This window comes from Natrix helvetica (genome assembly GCF_964273705.1).
Source record: "Natrix helvetica genome assembly, chromosome: 2".
NCBI classification, from domain to species: domain Eukaryota; kingdom Metazoa; phylum Chordata; class Lepidosauria; order Squamata; family Natricidae; genus Natrix; species Natrix helvetica.
Window position 1 is genome coordinate 62447684 of NC_138552.1, and position 16062 is coordinate 62463745.

Below are 16062 nucleotides of genomic sequence, written 5' to 3' on the forward strand. Positions count from 1 at the left end.
TGGAAAAACCCCTATCAGCTGTTCCAGGCTGCAGGGATTGCCACAGACCATCGCTGCCTCCATGCCTCACGTTTTTGGCCTCTGGTGGGGGTAGGTGGGGCTACATTTGGTGTATAATATGCACCCAGATTTTCACCCCCTTTTTTGGGGGGGGGGAAGGTGCGTCTTATACTCCGAAAAATATGGTAGTTGCTACTGATAAGAATATATGTCACATCTTATTTAAATTTGATTTCTAATTTGCAATTGACCTCATGAGGGCCACACAGGTACTGCCGAAGAGCTGGATGTGGCCCGGGAGGTGTAAAGGTCTGCTTTAAAGAAATAGAGGAATAAATCTATTGTAACCGTATAGATGTAAGTGAAAATCATTAGTGATATACTATTAGAGACCTTTGTTGCGTGATTGTAGATTTTAATAATGCTATAAGAACAAGATACTTAATGCTATAAGAAAGATGTACTTAGCATTCCAAATTTCTCCTGGGCATAAAGATGCCTTGAGATCAATTTCTTTGAGAAGGCGTTTTCACTGGAATGGCATTACTAACAAGACATTCTCCCTTTCTCTTTTTTTCCTCCTTCTCTTTCTCTGAACCTATTGTAGGATTGTTTTCCTCATCGTGGCTTTTGTGGATGCCATGTGGGAAGATTCCTTCAGCAGCTACAAGGATTTTGTTGCCAGTAAGTTTTTTGTCTGTGTGTCTGTGTGTCTCTCTCTCTCTTCCCCTTTCAAAACCTTTGGGAATAAAGTATATTATTGCTTGTGCCCTCTTATCTTCATTCCATGGAGAGCGAATGGCAATTATGATTCTGAAAACACAAATGTGATGAGGGATTAGAAAATGTCAAGAAACTACCGTGTTTCCCCGAAAATACGACAGGGGCTTATTTTCTTTTGCCCCATGAAATATGGCCTTGGGCTTATTATCAGGGAGGGCTTATTGTTTTGGGGCTGCCGGGTGGCTTCTCCCTTGTAAACTGGCTCCCAAAGAGCCGGGCACAGCCTCAGGGCCGAAGCAGCCATGAGGTAACCATACTCACGAGCAGCCGCCTGGCAAATCCCCTCTCCAGCCGGGAAGAACGCCATTCACTGACCTAGGGGATATCCCTAAGGTGCCAAGCCATGTGGTGCTCTGCCCACCCCCCAGCTCCCGCGGCTTGGTACATTCGGGATACCCCCTAGGTCAGTGCATGGAGCTCTGCCCGGCTGGAGAGGGGGGTTGCGCGAGCGCCTGTTCTGCTCGCAGCTTCACCAAGCCCTTGCGCAGCTCTCCCAGGCCATCGCCGCTGGCTGCTGCTACCCACCACCGCCCCGCTCCGAGCATAACTTCCAAACTCCAAAACTCGGGGCCGAGTCTTCCAGCATCGGCCGCTCTAGGAGTGCTCTCTATGGTGGGCCGGCTGCTGGAAGACTCTGTCCGGAAGACTCTTCTGTCCGGCAGCCGGCACACCATAGAGAGCACTCCTATAACAGCCAATGCTGGAAGACTTGTCCCCGATTTTTGGAGTTTGGAAGTTATGCTCGGAGTGGGGCGGTGGCGGGTAGCAGCGGCCAGCGGCGATGGGCTGGGAGAGCTGCGCAAGGGCTTGGTGAAGCTGCGGGCAGAACAGGCGCTCGCGCAACCCCCTTCTCCAGCCGGGCAGAGCTCCATGCACTGACCTAGGGGGTATCCCGAATGTGCCAAGCCGCGGGAGCTGGGGGGCGGGCAGAGCATCACATGGCTTGGCACCTTAGGGATATCCCCTAGGTCAGTGAATGGCGCTCTTCCCGGCTGGAGAGGGGATTTGCCGGGTGGCTGCTCATGAGTATGGTTACCTCATGGCTGCTTCGCCCCTGAGGCTGTGCCCGGCTGTTTGGGAGCCAGTTCACAAGGGATCAGCCGCCCGGCAACTCTCCCCTCTGGCCAGACAGAACGCCACTCCCCAACCTAGCGGTATCCCGAAGGCAGCAAGCAACATGAGCGCTCCCCCCCGGCTCCTGCGACTTGGCGCTTTCGGGATAACGCTAGGTCAGTGAGCGGTGCTCTGCCTGGCCAGAGGGGGGGTGTCCAAGGGGTTTATTTTCGGGGGTGGGCTTATATTTTTGGCCACACGAAAAATGTGGCAAGGCTTTAGTTTTGGGACAGGTTGTATTTTCGGGGAAACACGGTAATAGAAGATGGTTGGATAAATTCAATTTCTATTCTTTATTTGATATGTTTGAGAACAAAGGAAAATACCAGTTTATACAAAGACTGTTTTCATTTAAACTGGAGAAACATAAAGCTTTTAAAATGGCAATAAATTTCATTGAAGCTTGTTATCACATATAGTTAAATAGCCTTAATTAACAAAATGAGTATACTTAGGTTCTTCAAACAACCTGATCTTTAGAATTTTTGTTATCTTTTCCTTCATTGTTCTATATTCCCTTTTTAAAAACAGAAAAAAAAGCTAATACCTTCTTCAACCAATAAAACACAACCAATGCTGGGGTTGTTTTGGTTTTTTTTTGCAGGCTAAAAATCAGAGATTAATATATTTAGATGAAATGTCATTATAGATTATAAATTTAAATTATTTTTGCACATAAAGTTTCAAATGCAGTTTTCCAAGCCATCTACAGCCGGTGTGACTACTACAACAACCAAGAAGTCTTGCATGTTGCTAGTTATCTGGTGTTCTGCATGGCCTGTAACCTACCTTTATGAATTAAGTATCGACTAAAAGCAAGATGAATAGTCTTTGTTTTTCCTCAATTCTATTACATGGACTCCCTGTAAATTGTATTGATCTCACATCTTCACAGTTTTGCATCAACACAATGCTTTATAGGAGCCTGGGGAGGGCGAAAACAGCCCCCCCCCGGGAGGCCCTCCAGAGACTTCAGGAGCTTCCCTGAAGCCTCCGGAGCGCGAAAAACCAGCCCTAGGGTGAAACTGGAAGTCAGGAAACAGACTTCTGGTTTGCTTGTAGGGCCGGTTTTAGCCCTCTAGAGTCTTCAGGGAAGTCTCCGGAGGGCTAAAACCGGCCCTATGAGCAACCCCGAAGTGACTCCCAGTTTCCTTGAAGTATCATTTTTTTCCCTCTGGAGCTTTCAGGGAAGCCTCCTGAGGGCTCCGGAGGGCTAAAACTGGCCCTACAAGCAACCCCGAAGTGACTTCCGGTTTGCTCGTAGTATCGTTTTTTACCCTCTGGAGCTTTCAGGGAAGCCTCCTGAGGGCTCCTGAGGGCTCTGGAGGGCTAAAACCGGCCCTACAAGCAATCCCGAAGTGACTTCTGGTTTGCTTGTAGTATCGTTTTTACCCTCTGGAGCTTTCAGGGAAGCCTCCGGAGGGCTAAAACCGGCCCTACGAGCAATCCCGAAGTGACTTCTGGTTTGCTTGTAGTATCATTTTTTGCCCTCTGGAGCTTTCAGGGAAGCCTCCGGAGGGCTAAAACCGGCCCTACGAGCAATCCTGAAGTGACTTCTGGTTTGCTTGTAGTATCGTTTTTTACCCTCTGGAGCTTTCAGGGAAGCCTCCTGAGGGCTCCAGTGGGCTAAAACTGGCCCTACGAGCAAACCGGAAGTCCATTCTCAAATTTCCATTTTACCCATAGGGCTAGTGCCTCAGGTCTCCATCACGGACCTATAACATCTTAAATGCAATAGAATAGGATACAAAGATGTTTTACTATTCCCTAATACTAATTACTTTTTAGTAGTAAACTTAGTTAATAAACATACACTTTGTGAAATCTTTCAGAGTGTATGTGCTCTTAAGTGGTATTTTGGGATACAGTTTGAAAAGCAAAGATCTGCTTTTTAAAACGATTAATTTGCAGTTTGTGCCTACTTTCTAGATATCCTTTGACCCAGACATTGCATTAACCTTTGTTACTGTGGGAATCTGTACTTAATTAGAATCAATAAAATGCCCAATATGAGCAGAAAAAAATGTCCTTGTATTTGAAGGGTATACTATGGGTATACTATACTATACTATGATCAATTTATTACAAAATGGCCTCTTCATTATCTAATTTATGTTGGCTGCCCAGACTTCAATAGCTGTCATCCTTTTATAGTGTCGAGAATTGAACAAATTTAAAATACTTTTAAAAGTATTCACTTTTAATCCCTGATATTGCTGTTTCGGTATTTGAGACACAACCTTCTTTCCCAAATTGATTTAATCTATAATTGTTGAATTCTTGAACAAATATATTATCTGGATAGAAAAACAATGCCATGATGTTAGGATTGTTACAGTAATTTATTGAACCTTGCTTAAGGTAAGGTTTACACTTGGATAAAGCCTATATGGCAGCATAATTTTATGGCAGGCTAGGTTTTAATCATTTTCCTTCGTCATTTGGAGATTTAACTGCTGCTTATAATTGACCTTTATTGTACTACATGGAGAAATACATAATATACAAATTGTCTACTTTATGGGAAATAAATGTGCAAGGTAAAATTTCCTGTATCTATCCGATATTGGAGAACTTACTTGCAAGTACAGGTAATCCTTATTTAGTGACTGCAATTGGAATCAGCAACGCTTGTGAAATAAAGTGGTTATTAAGTGAAAAATCATTGGAGAGGAAGGGATTACAAGAGAGTAAGCAGGCACACTGTGGAATATACAATTTTAGCAAAGTGCTAGTACTGGCTTTTTATTTTTTTATTTTTGAGCTGCTTAGGAGAAAGCTTTAGTGTAAAACTGGATAGGGTCTTGTCAATTTTAGGGAAGCTGGTGCAAACTAACTAATTAAGGTCACAGCTGAGCCTGTTACCTTGTCATTAGCATTTTTTAGGGAAGACGGTGCTGCAGAGAAGAGCAGCTCAGGAAGTGGTAGCTTGATTGTACATCGCTGCTCTGCTAGGAGGAAAAGGAAAAAATGGGTCAGGAACAGGAGAATGTGTAGTAACTTACTGCATTGGTGAAGAAAGACTAATGCGAGAGACATTGCAAAGATCAGAAATGCAGATATCAGTCACAAAGTTACTTTTTCCATCACTGTCATAACTGCTAATAGGTACTGTCCAAGGCTGTCTCTAAACAAGGACTATCTGTATAGCCAATATTTGATCATTAGAATTAAGTTGCCCCTTGTCATATTTCAACAAACAGGTAAAAATGTCAGTCTTTTTCAGACCACTTTCTGAAAATTGAGCATTGCCCCTACTTTCTTGAATGACTGCAGAAAAGGGCAGTCTTTCAAAATTCATTTGAAAGCCTAAGAAGCACATTCTTTCTTTTCCCCTCTAATGAATGTTAAAGGTGGGGTGGAGAATAGAGTTGAACAAAGGAATAGTTGGTCCCCACTGCCACTTGATCTTCCAGGAACAGTAGAAAATCCAACAGTCTCATGCCATGTTTTAGATTAGAAGGAACAATGTGGCTTCCAGAAGAATTTGCAATTATGCTGGATGATTTATTGAACTGAACTACGGTTTATTCACACAAGTCTTAATTTCTCACTGCCTGCATCAGCAGTCTTACTAGCATTAGCTCAGGGGTGTCAAACTTGCACCATCACGTTTTCATCACGTGATATATCACAACTTTCTCCTCCCTTCGCAAAAATGGGTGGGCATGGCCAGCGCGTGACACATCTGGCCCGCAGGCTGTGAGTTTGACACCCCTTCATTAGCTGAAAAGTAAAAATAAAGTTGTTTTCAGCCTGGTCATTTGATCTAACACCTCCTTCTAAATTCAATGATCTCCTATAGCTTGTAAATATGTTGGAAATAGATAGGGAACAAAATGTAGAATTGAATGCAAAGGCCATTTCTCAACACAAAAGAGATCTGGAACTGGGTCAAGTATGTTCCCAGCCCTTCTAGTTTCATAATACTTAATCTTCTTTTGCCTCTTTTCAATTACCAGGTAAGTTGATTTCATTTTTCAAGAAAATTCCCCATTAATAAATGAATATCATTTGTTTATATATTGTATTAAAATATTTATTGTTGAATATGTTACAGTAGATTGGATTCATATATTTCTAGCACATAAATCGTGGTTGACATACAGTAGTTAGATTTCCACAAGATTCTAAACCAAAGTTAAACAGAACTAAATGGGTTAGCACAGGGGTGTCAAACTCACGGCCCGCATGCATCACACACTGGCCACGCCCACACCCGGGTTAGCGAAGGGGGGGGGGAAAGTCACTATACGTCACATGATGACAATGTGACTCCACGGGTTTGACACCTCTGACTTAGCATAATGTGAATCCCATCTGTATGTATTAATATGAAGATTAGAAAAAGTAAGCAATGTTTTAACTCATTAAAAAATTCCATATTGTTTCTGGCATCCTCCTAAGGAATCTAGTACAAGTTTAGGCAAAAGAGATTCAGAGATAGGGAAGGTAGTAATTATTCATACTCTAAATATCTGAAAGAAGATGCCTTTTCTTCGTAATAACTCTGGTTAATTATGGTTCCCATGATCAAGTGATTACAAGTCTTATTGGTTCAAGGCTAATTTTCAAGTTGTTTCAAGAGTTCTAGGTGCTATACAGGTAGTCCTCGACTTATGACCATGATTGAGTCTAACATTTCTGCTGTTCAGCAAGAAAATTAAGGGAGTTTTGCCCCATTTTATGACTTTGCTGGCCACAGTTGTTAAGTGGGTCACAGCAGTTGTTAAATTAGTAACATGGCTGCTAAGTGAATTTGGCTTCCTCACTGACTTTGCTTGTCAGAAGGTCACAACAGGTGATCACATGACCCCCCAGGACACTGCAACCGTCATCAGTACGTTCCGGTTGCCACACATCTGAATTTTGATTATGTGACGATGGGGATGCTGCATCGTAATTAGGAAAAAATGTCATAAATCATTTTTTCCCCAGTGCTGTTGTAACTTTGAATGATCACTAAACCGAATGGTTGTTAATTGAGGACTTATCTGGATAGAAACATATTTTGTGCATGTGGTGTCTCCTTTTTGCTTTGAATCTCCATTTATGAATCAGAGAAAGAGTGTTAGATAAAGGAACTGGATATATTTTAGGACGAAGTTTAGACAGCAGTATCTGTCTGATATGTAGTTTAAACATAGAGCTTTGCCGATGTATGTAAATGATTTTGTTCAATAAGCTTAGCAGGTCATGTACTTTTTGTTTTTAAAATCAGTGTTAAGTCCCAGTAACAAATGTCCCTCCCATCTTATAAAAGACATACCAGAAATCATGAAAATCAGATAATTTTCAATGCAGGTGCATAATAGTTCATAGTCAGCTGGGAGTTAGATACTGAGGTTTGAAGTGATGCAGCCCAAAATTAAAAAGTCTCCCTCTATAGAAAAGACTGAAGCATTAGCAAAGCCCATTCCTGCAAAGAGTGAATGTTAATTATAAGAAATACTTACACTGTGTACAAAGTATGCAGTGCCCAATAGCTTTCTGGAAGGAATGTTTCATCAATACAGAAACAATAGCGCAAACATTTCTTAGCATGCCCCGAAGGTGAACTTGTAATTTAATGGTGAAACAAAGAAAAGGTCCAAGTGAGTGTATGTATGTGTGTGTGCCTGCTCACTTGGTGCAGAAAACTAAATGAAGCTTGTCTTTTAAAATGATTTAAACATGTGCCTAATAAATGATAATCAACAAAATGACCCTGAGGTTGAAAGGTTTCCTAGCAACAAGTGCTAGGATAAATTGAAGTCTGAATTTAGCTGGTTTTTGTTTTGCTTGGTTGGATTAGTGTCATAGTCCAGTTTGTGTGGGAAGCAGACTTGCTCACAATTAGAACAGAGAGAAATATTGCTTCTTTGGGCACCCACTTTCCTCTTTTTAAATGGCATTTTATTGATTGCCAATTAGGTTTGCAAATTTTGGCATATTTGAAAATTACACGAGAGAAAATTTGTATATGATAATTTATTATGGTAGTGTATGTTTTCTGTCCTTGGGGCTCCCTACATTATTTGATATTGAAGAAAATAGCATTTTCAATCTGTTTGGAAAACATGTGTTGGTAAGGAAATACACTTTTAAAAGATGGATTTGTAAATTTTAAATTGTTGTGATTTGTGTAGCATTCCAAAGTTAGTGAGATTACAAACTATTTTGAGAGAACTGTTTTTGCCTTTCCAAACATGTAACTTTTTTTGTAAAAAAAATACTATTCTGGAAAAAAAATAGGACAAGCAAATCCACACATTTTTTATATTATGATTTTGAAGAGCATCTTGTCCTTGTAGGATAGGTATGTTTTTTCAGTTTTCATTCCCAGATATAGTCATTTCTACAATAAGACATTTCCATAGGTGTGTCTGGGGGAAGGGGTCTCTTGATGCCCTGCCTCAGTATTACCGTACTTTTCGCACTATAAGACACACTTCCCCTCCAAAAAAGTGGGTGGAAATGCCTGTGTGTCTTATAGAGTGACTTCCGGTGGAGGGAGTGGGATTGGTGCGGCTATAGCATTTGCCGCCACCACCTGTCACCACTTCTGCTGTTCGACGCCAACAGGGAACACTGGAGTCTTTGCTGCCGAGTAGCTGATTGACAGTTGGATCGGCGTCCTGGAATACTGCCGATCAGCTGTTCTAGGCGGCGGGTATCACCGCCAATCCCTGCTGCCTAGAACAGCTAATCGGAAGTATTCCGGGAGGTTGATCCAACCGCCAATCAGCTGTTCGCCCGCGAACACTCCAGCATTCTCCGTTGCGGCAGCAACTCAGCTCATTTGACCGGTGGTGGGTACAACGGAACAGAGCCCTGAGGAGCCACGTGCTGGGGCTGCAATCACGTGCTGAAGCTGACCAAGCTGTTTGCTGCAAGGACGCTAACCAGATGAATACCGGATAGATATTGGGAGGCAGAGGCAGATTTTTTTTCTTGTTTTCCTCCTCTAAAGCTAATGTGCATTTTATAGTGTGGTGAGTGCAAAAATTACAGTATCTATTTATGTATTGTATTGTATTGAACTGAATTGAAATATTTGTTTTCAGTTATAACCTCCCTGTGTTTTACATCCCTTCTTCTGTCTTTTTCTTCCTGCAGAAAAACTGGGCAACCATTTGTATTAGAACATCTAATGTCATTAATAAATTTAATTACATGCATTTTATCTGATGCCTAAGGCTAATTAATTATACAGTTCCCAACACAATTTCCATTGCCGGTGCTTGTCTTTAAAGCTATTTGTTCAACTTGAGGCCAGTTACTCAAGGGAATGTCTGCTTTCATATCAGCCTTTCTGGGTGTTGGATTGTCACCAGAATCCCTCCTCAGGAGTGTAAGAGGGGTCTCCCAGTTGTGCCCTCGCTTCCTATTTTTTAGATTTCTTGCTCCAGGAAGACTCATTTGATGCTTGCTTTGCTGTTGTTTCAGTGCCAGGCCAAAACCTTATTTTTCTTGATGTTGAAAGCTTAAAGGCCAAGATAAAATAATGAAGTTTCTAATCTATGCCAAAAATATGTAGCATGCCCTTTAGATTTGACTCTGTGCCAAAGTTTATAGAGGAAAGAGGAATCTGAATCATTTCCTATGAAAAAGATTGTAATATTTGGGTGTTTTTTTTTTAGCTTGAAGGTGAATGGTAAGGCAATGACGATGGGGAGAAGATAACCAGAGGGAATCTAGCTCATAAACTAGAAGCCAGAGTCATCCAGTCAAACTCAATTATGGGGTATTCGTTGCAAATGAAAGACAGCATTTCCCCCCACACCTTATATAGTTATATAGTTAAACAATGTAATAAGGGAATGACACACATTCATATAGATAAAGCTGTCTGGCTACTCATCATGATGACTATATGCTATTTCTTATTTCAGAGGCAACCTCCCCACCTCTCTTGTAGTTGTTAAGATTCCCCCCCCCAAAAAAAAAAGTGTGATTGTGTTCCTGTGCACTTATGGTAAACATCTGATTGATCACGAGGGGAATAGTGTTGGAATGAGCAATAATGAACAAGCACATTGTCTCTTATGTATTTCAACCCTCTCCCCCCCCTCCCCAATGAAGATTGCTATCATGTTTTGCATCAAACATATTCTAATCCTTTAACCGTTCCTTGTAGGGCTTCATTTCCAAACATTAAATAACCAATCTCTTAACTTATCTTAGTTTGTGTCAGTGGTGGGTTTCAAAATTTTTTAGAACCTCTTCTGTAGGTGTGGCCTGCTTTGTGGGAGTGGCTTGCCAGGCATGTGACCAGGTGGGAGTAGCTTGCCGGCCATGTGACCAAGTAGGAGTGGCTTGGCAGTCATGTGACTGGGTGGGTGTGGCCAACTTGTAAAATGTGGTGAAACTCACTTAACAACGCTCTTGCTTAGCAACCAAAATGTTGGCTCAGAAACTCTGGCATTTGAAGCACGCAAGTCTTAAAGCTGTCAAATTGCAAGACCCTTTTGATGATGTGCGGACGGGCGGGGGGAGGGAGCTGGAATCGGTTCTAAATGGCACTGTAGATTTGCAGAACCTCTTCTATAGAAGAGGTTAGAACTGGCAGGAACCCACCCCTGGTTTGTGTCTGCCTTTTTTTTAAAAAAAAAAATCTGATACCAAGAACTGGACACAATATTCAAAATGGAGTCTGAACAGAGTAGTTCAGGAGGTAGCAGTTTGTTTTCATGATCTAACTTTATGCTTCTGTTAGTGCTGCCCAACATAGCCCTTGATTTTGGAGCAACTGTTGTGTATGTCTGATCAACATGGATATTCAAATGCTTTCTCCATATATAAGTGCCAAGTCAAGTCTTCCCCTTCCCGATCCTTGCACCGTATATTTTTCTTACCTAGGTGCAAAACTTTGCATTTCTTGTTAAATTACATCTTGCTTATTTCAGTCCACTGCTCAAGCCTCCCTACATCTTTCTGAATATTCTCCATTTCGTATAATGTTAGCCACTCCTTGCAATTTTGTATTCTCTGCAAACTTTATAGGCGTCCCACAACTCCCTTGGCCAAGCTATTGATAAAAATATTGAGCACAGTTTCCAGCACAAAATCCACCCAGTACTTTCATCTAAGCTGCTGCTCAATATATCCATCCAAGCTGAGATGGAACCATTAGGTGCAGTTGTTCAACCAATTATGAGTCCATCTAAATAGCAATAGCACTTAGACTTACCGTATATACCGCTTCTAAGTGCTTTACAGCCCCCTCTAAGCATATTGACAGTATATTGCCCCCAACAATCTGGCTCCTAATTTTACTGACCTCAGAAGGATGGAAGACTGAGTCAACCTTGAGCTGGTCAGGATCAAACTCCTGGAGTGAGCAGTTGAATTAGCATGCAGTATCTGCGCCACCATGGCTCGAGTAGTAACAGTGCTATTACCTCAACTATATCCACATTCTAAGGGTAGTATCTCATGGTATTCAATAAAAATTGCTTTGTTGCAGACCAGTATACAGTTGTCTGTACTGTATGCTGATCTGCTAAGCTAACTCAGTCAAAGGTGAAGATAGGGTTAGCCTGACCTTTGTGACTGACTTATCCTAGTTCCTGTTAATTGTTGCAGGTCAATACAAGTTCATCCATAGAAATGATGCTTGATAATCTGTACAAAAATGTGCTTGGCTAAGACATCAAGCTGATGTGCCCGTTGTTCTCTGGATCCTTCTTTTTGAAAATCAGCTCAGGAAGAAGCAATACCTAGTTCTGTATGGGTGGATTTTGTATGAATATTAAATGAAGGAGGGGGGGGAGTAAATTGGCAGACTTTAGTTAATGTTGCAATATATTCATCATTAACATCCCATCAGATTCTGAATTGTGTTTAAATCAGATGTAGAAATATGAAGAGGAGGGATGGAGAAAAAAGTCAAGTAATCTGTGCATCTGTACGCTGCACAAGAATTGCATGCTGTAAATATTTCAAATTCCACAACTTAAATGGCCAGATAACAAATTACACTTAAAAGTTATATTTTTCTGTTTCTAAATCTTTTCCACAATTGTGCAATCTAGTGTGGTGGTTTAGTAAGCTGGAATCTTGCCAAAGACTTTACAAACTTTCTGGGTTTGCTGCTAGACTGAAATTTGCAAATACATGAGAATTGCCAAGGAACCTTCCAGGTGTCAGAACATCTGTGGCAGGCACTTTTCAGTATAGTGAGTAACAAGGTGCACAAGGCTATTTTAAATGAAACAAAATAGAGAAATTAATGGTATAAAATGGCAAAATGTTATTAAGTGGAAGGTCAGAGGGATTGATATGCTTGAAGGAGAATAATCAAGTTATTGTGGTGCATTCTTTCCTGGGCTTGTTCTCAAGAAAAATTAACACAATGCAATAGACTATACACCTTGAAATGTGAGGCTGTACTAGTAACTTAATCTGTGAATTCTTTGCTTTTGTACATTCACGTGGAATACAAAAATTTATGTGGGACAGAAGAATGGACTTGGTATTTGCCCCGATTGGTAGATTCTTTAATCCAGGCTATCTACTGGGGTAATCCCTAATTTTATTTTACGTTTTGCTTAACATGTTGGCTTACACATGAAGCTCTAATTTACAATATGATTGTCATTGTTCTGTCTAAACCATGAATTCTTTTTTAAAACGTGCCTCTTTTTCATAGTTAATCATCAGCTTGCAATAATGCCTCCTCTCACTGTTATTCAGTATTGCTGAGCGGTGGTGGAGGAGAGGTCATTTTGTGTTTGTCAGGACTCAAACGTAATGCACTGAGAGATTTCAGCAGGCAGAGGTTCTATTACCATAATTCTCACATAGTCATGTTCTCCCATAACTTGATACCAAATCCAAAGTGCGCATTATGAAAGATCTGCACCTGGATTTCTGAATGGGAAATGGGGTAGCATGGCATAAAAATGCAGTACGTTTCGTATACCCACTTATTAACATAAAGTTCAAAGTGACCTGTATTTAATCCCTGTACAATGGATTAAAAAACCCAATAGTTCTTTCTGAAGTATTATGCTTAATATCATTGCTTACTTTGAATAGGTATCATTAATTCATGAAGAAACACTTGTCCTATGAACAGCTAGCTCTAAAGCATTCTAGATTATTGTTTAGGCACGTTGTCCTATGCTCAATGACTTCTGTTTTATATTATGGAGAATAACTTGTTATTTTTATACTACATGATTTTGCATCTGAAACGTTTCATAACTAAACCCCAGTATTTTCTTAGGATAGAGCAACATCAGGAGAAATTTAGCCAGTGTATTCTGACTGCTTACTTGGTCTTTCAATACCAATACATTGTTCCCAAATGCATAAAAAATTAATTTGCAAGTTAGTGGTGAGAAAGACCAAGGTTGTGTTTGATATGTTTGCATGTAGGCATCCAAAGGCTGAAATATTAGATGAAGAACAGTGAAAAAGGACAAAAGGTTCTCACTTATAGTTCTGATCAAGGCTCTCTTTTAAAGCTTAAGTTATATATTAAAGTCTCAGAGAACAACATTTTGCTTCTTGGGTTAAGAGAGTGAGTTTAGATAATCCAAATGGATAAAGTAAAAGAATTTCACATCAACAAAATGTTTTATTATTATCTCTTCCTTGACAATAAATTCCAACAAAAGCCCTACTTGCACATTTACACACTTGCACTGTTGTATTACTGTTTAATAAGCTGAATACTATATGGCAAATATGGAAGAAAAATTGGATGGATGAGAAGGAATAGATGACAATTCAAAAGTTATTGTATCCCAGTCTAGAAGTAAGAGTATCAGGATGACAGTAAATGAAAATGTGGATATTGTTCTCTTCCATCTGATGTTTTTTTTACACAGGCGCACTTAGAGAAAGAGATGCGCTTAGAAGTTTGTGAATTCTTCACCATTGAGAGGTAACGGCAGATGTTTCTTTCCTAGGGTGCAAAAAAAACAACAACCTACAATCAGTGTCGAGGTAAGTGATAGTATGAGAAGTCCTAAAGAAGATTTATTGTTGATGCTCACCAGATAGGAAAAGGCTACAAAACTACTTCCAAAGTATTTTGATGCCACCAATTCACGGCTAGGGAGATATGGAAACAATTCAACACTATTGTCACACTCCCTAGATGTAGTCAACCAACCAAGATCACACCAAGAGCAAGGCATATAATATTCTGGGAAGCCTCAAAGAACCAAAGGATAACATCTGCAGAACTTAAGACCTCTCTTGCAATGCCAGCCTTTATGAAATCACCATCAGAAAAACACTGAACAACAATCACGTGCATGGCAGGATTGCAAAGAGAAAGTCACCACTCTCCAAAAAGAACATTGCTGCCTGTCTATAGTTTATGAAAGACTATGTTGATAAGGCAGAAGGCTACTGGAAGAAAGTTTTGTGGACAGATGTGACCAAAATAGAACATTCGGGTTTGAATGAAAAGCATTGTTTAGCGAAAGGCAAAGACTGCATTCCAGCATAAGAACTTTATCCCATCTATAATAGGGTGGCAATATCATGATTTGAGCCTGCTTTGCTGCCTCTGTACAGCTTGCCATATTGTTGGAATTATGAATTCTGAATTATACCAGCAGTTCTACAGGGAAATAGGGTAAAATCGGGGTATCTTATCTGTGAACTAAAGCTTAAGAGAAAGTGGGTTATACAGTGAGTAAACATGAGCCGTGGTGGCGCAGTGGTTCAAGTTCAGTACTGCAGGCTACTTCAGCTGACTGCCATTTGGCAGTTCAAATCTCACCAGGCTCAAGGTTGACTCAGCCTTCCATCTTTCTGAGGTCGGTAAAATGAGGAACCAAATTATTGGGGGCAATATGCTGACTCTGTAAACCACTTAAAGAGGGCTGTAAAGCACTGTAAATGGGTATATAAATCTAAGGTCTATTGCTATTCCAGAACACATAAGTTGTATGACCAAAGAACGGTTAAAGCAGAAGAAAATTAATGTTTTGGAATGGCCAAGTCAAAGTCCTGATCTTCATTCTGGAGCAGCAATCCCCAACTTTTCTGGCTTGGCACACCAGTTAACTGAAAGCAAAGATTCACATAGTAGTTGCTACACAGAAATGGGTAGCCTTTGCTCATTATCCTCAATAAATCAGTGAACAAGGATACTGTTTTTGGCACCTTTTGTTACTCTTTATCCAGTTTTAGGACTTGTGTAAAGAACAAATAATATTTTAGGTCATATTTATGTAGAAATATTGAAAAGTCAAAAGGATTTACAGACTTTTAAGCACCACTATATACATTTTCTTGCTCAGCTGCTCTCTCAGATATTGAACTTTTCCCAGAACTTTTAATTTGGCAGTGATTTCAAATTCAAAAGCAGTGCAGCGAGTAGGATTTAGCTCTTGGGTGTATGCCTGTGCCATTCCAGTGAAGAGGCATCAACAGGAAGCAAAGTATGTGTGTGTGAAAGAGCTATAAATGCTTTAATTGTCACTTGGAATTTAATTTATTTGGAATTTTTTTAGACTTGCTGAGCATTGCACAGTAAAGGTGTAATAATTCCTGCCTTTATAATAAACCTAGAGCTTGTGTTTTAATTCTTATAATGGAGCCTTGAGAAAATAAAGTTTCTTTTGAAGACCGTAATTATGCTATTCCATTTAAGTAGTTCCAGGCTTTCAGTCATTCATATTCAAATGGATTTTCCTTTAAATCCTTGTGGGTATGTAGTTGCCAAAATAATTAGCAGTTTATTTTTCTTCATGAGTAATAATACGCACAGCTCTTACAGTATGTGTCTGTGTATGTGTGTGAGAAATTACCAGCCACAGCTATTACTATTAGATAATTTGGTCTTCAACATTCATCGCTCCTGATCAACATTATCACAAGATGCTGTGATGTTAGTTTTATGCATTGCATAGCTATATACTGTAGTAGCCTTGTGCATCATAGGGATTTACCACCATTATGAGGATGTCCTTAAATTCTCAGAGAATATGCCTGATTTGCTTGAAAATTGTGGAAATTGCAGTCCAGATTTATGTAGAGCAGCAGGTTATAAACAAATTCAATGCTTTGTAACACAGTGCAGAATAGGACAAAAAAACATTAAAAAAAATCCTACAACTCTTGTTTAGTACTATATATACTGGTTTTTCGGGTGCGTTTCAAGGTGCTGATTACCATCTTTAAAGCGCTCCATGGCACGGGACCTAGTTACTTGCGGGA

General features: G+C 40.3%; 1 protein-coding gene across 5 annotated transcripts in view; it reads left to right on the plus strand.

Annotated features, from left to right (window-relative positions):
- The window catches only part of SEMA4D (semaphorin 4D), a 112086-nt gene that overhangs the window by 48085 nt on the left and 47939 nt on the right, over window positions 1-16062 (plus strand). For all 5 annotated transcript variants that reach the window (XM_081942017.1, XM_081942015.1, XM_081942016.1 and 2 more), the window contains exon 2: window positions 608-684. The gene's annotated coding sequence lies outside the window, so the exon portion shown is untranslated. The remainder of the gene's footprint in view (window positions 1-607; window positions 685-16062) is intronic.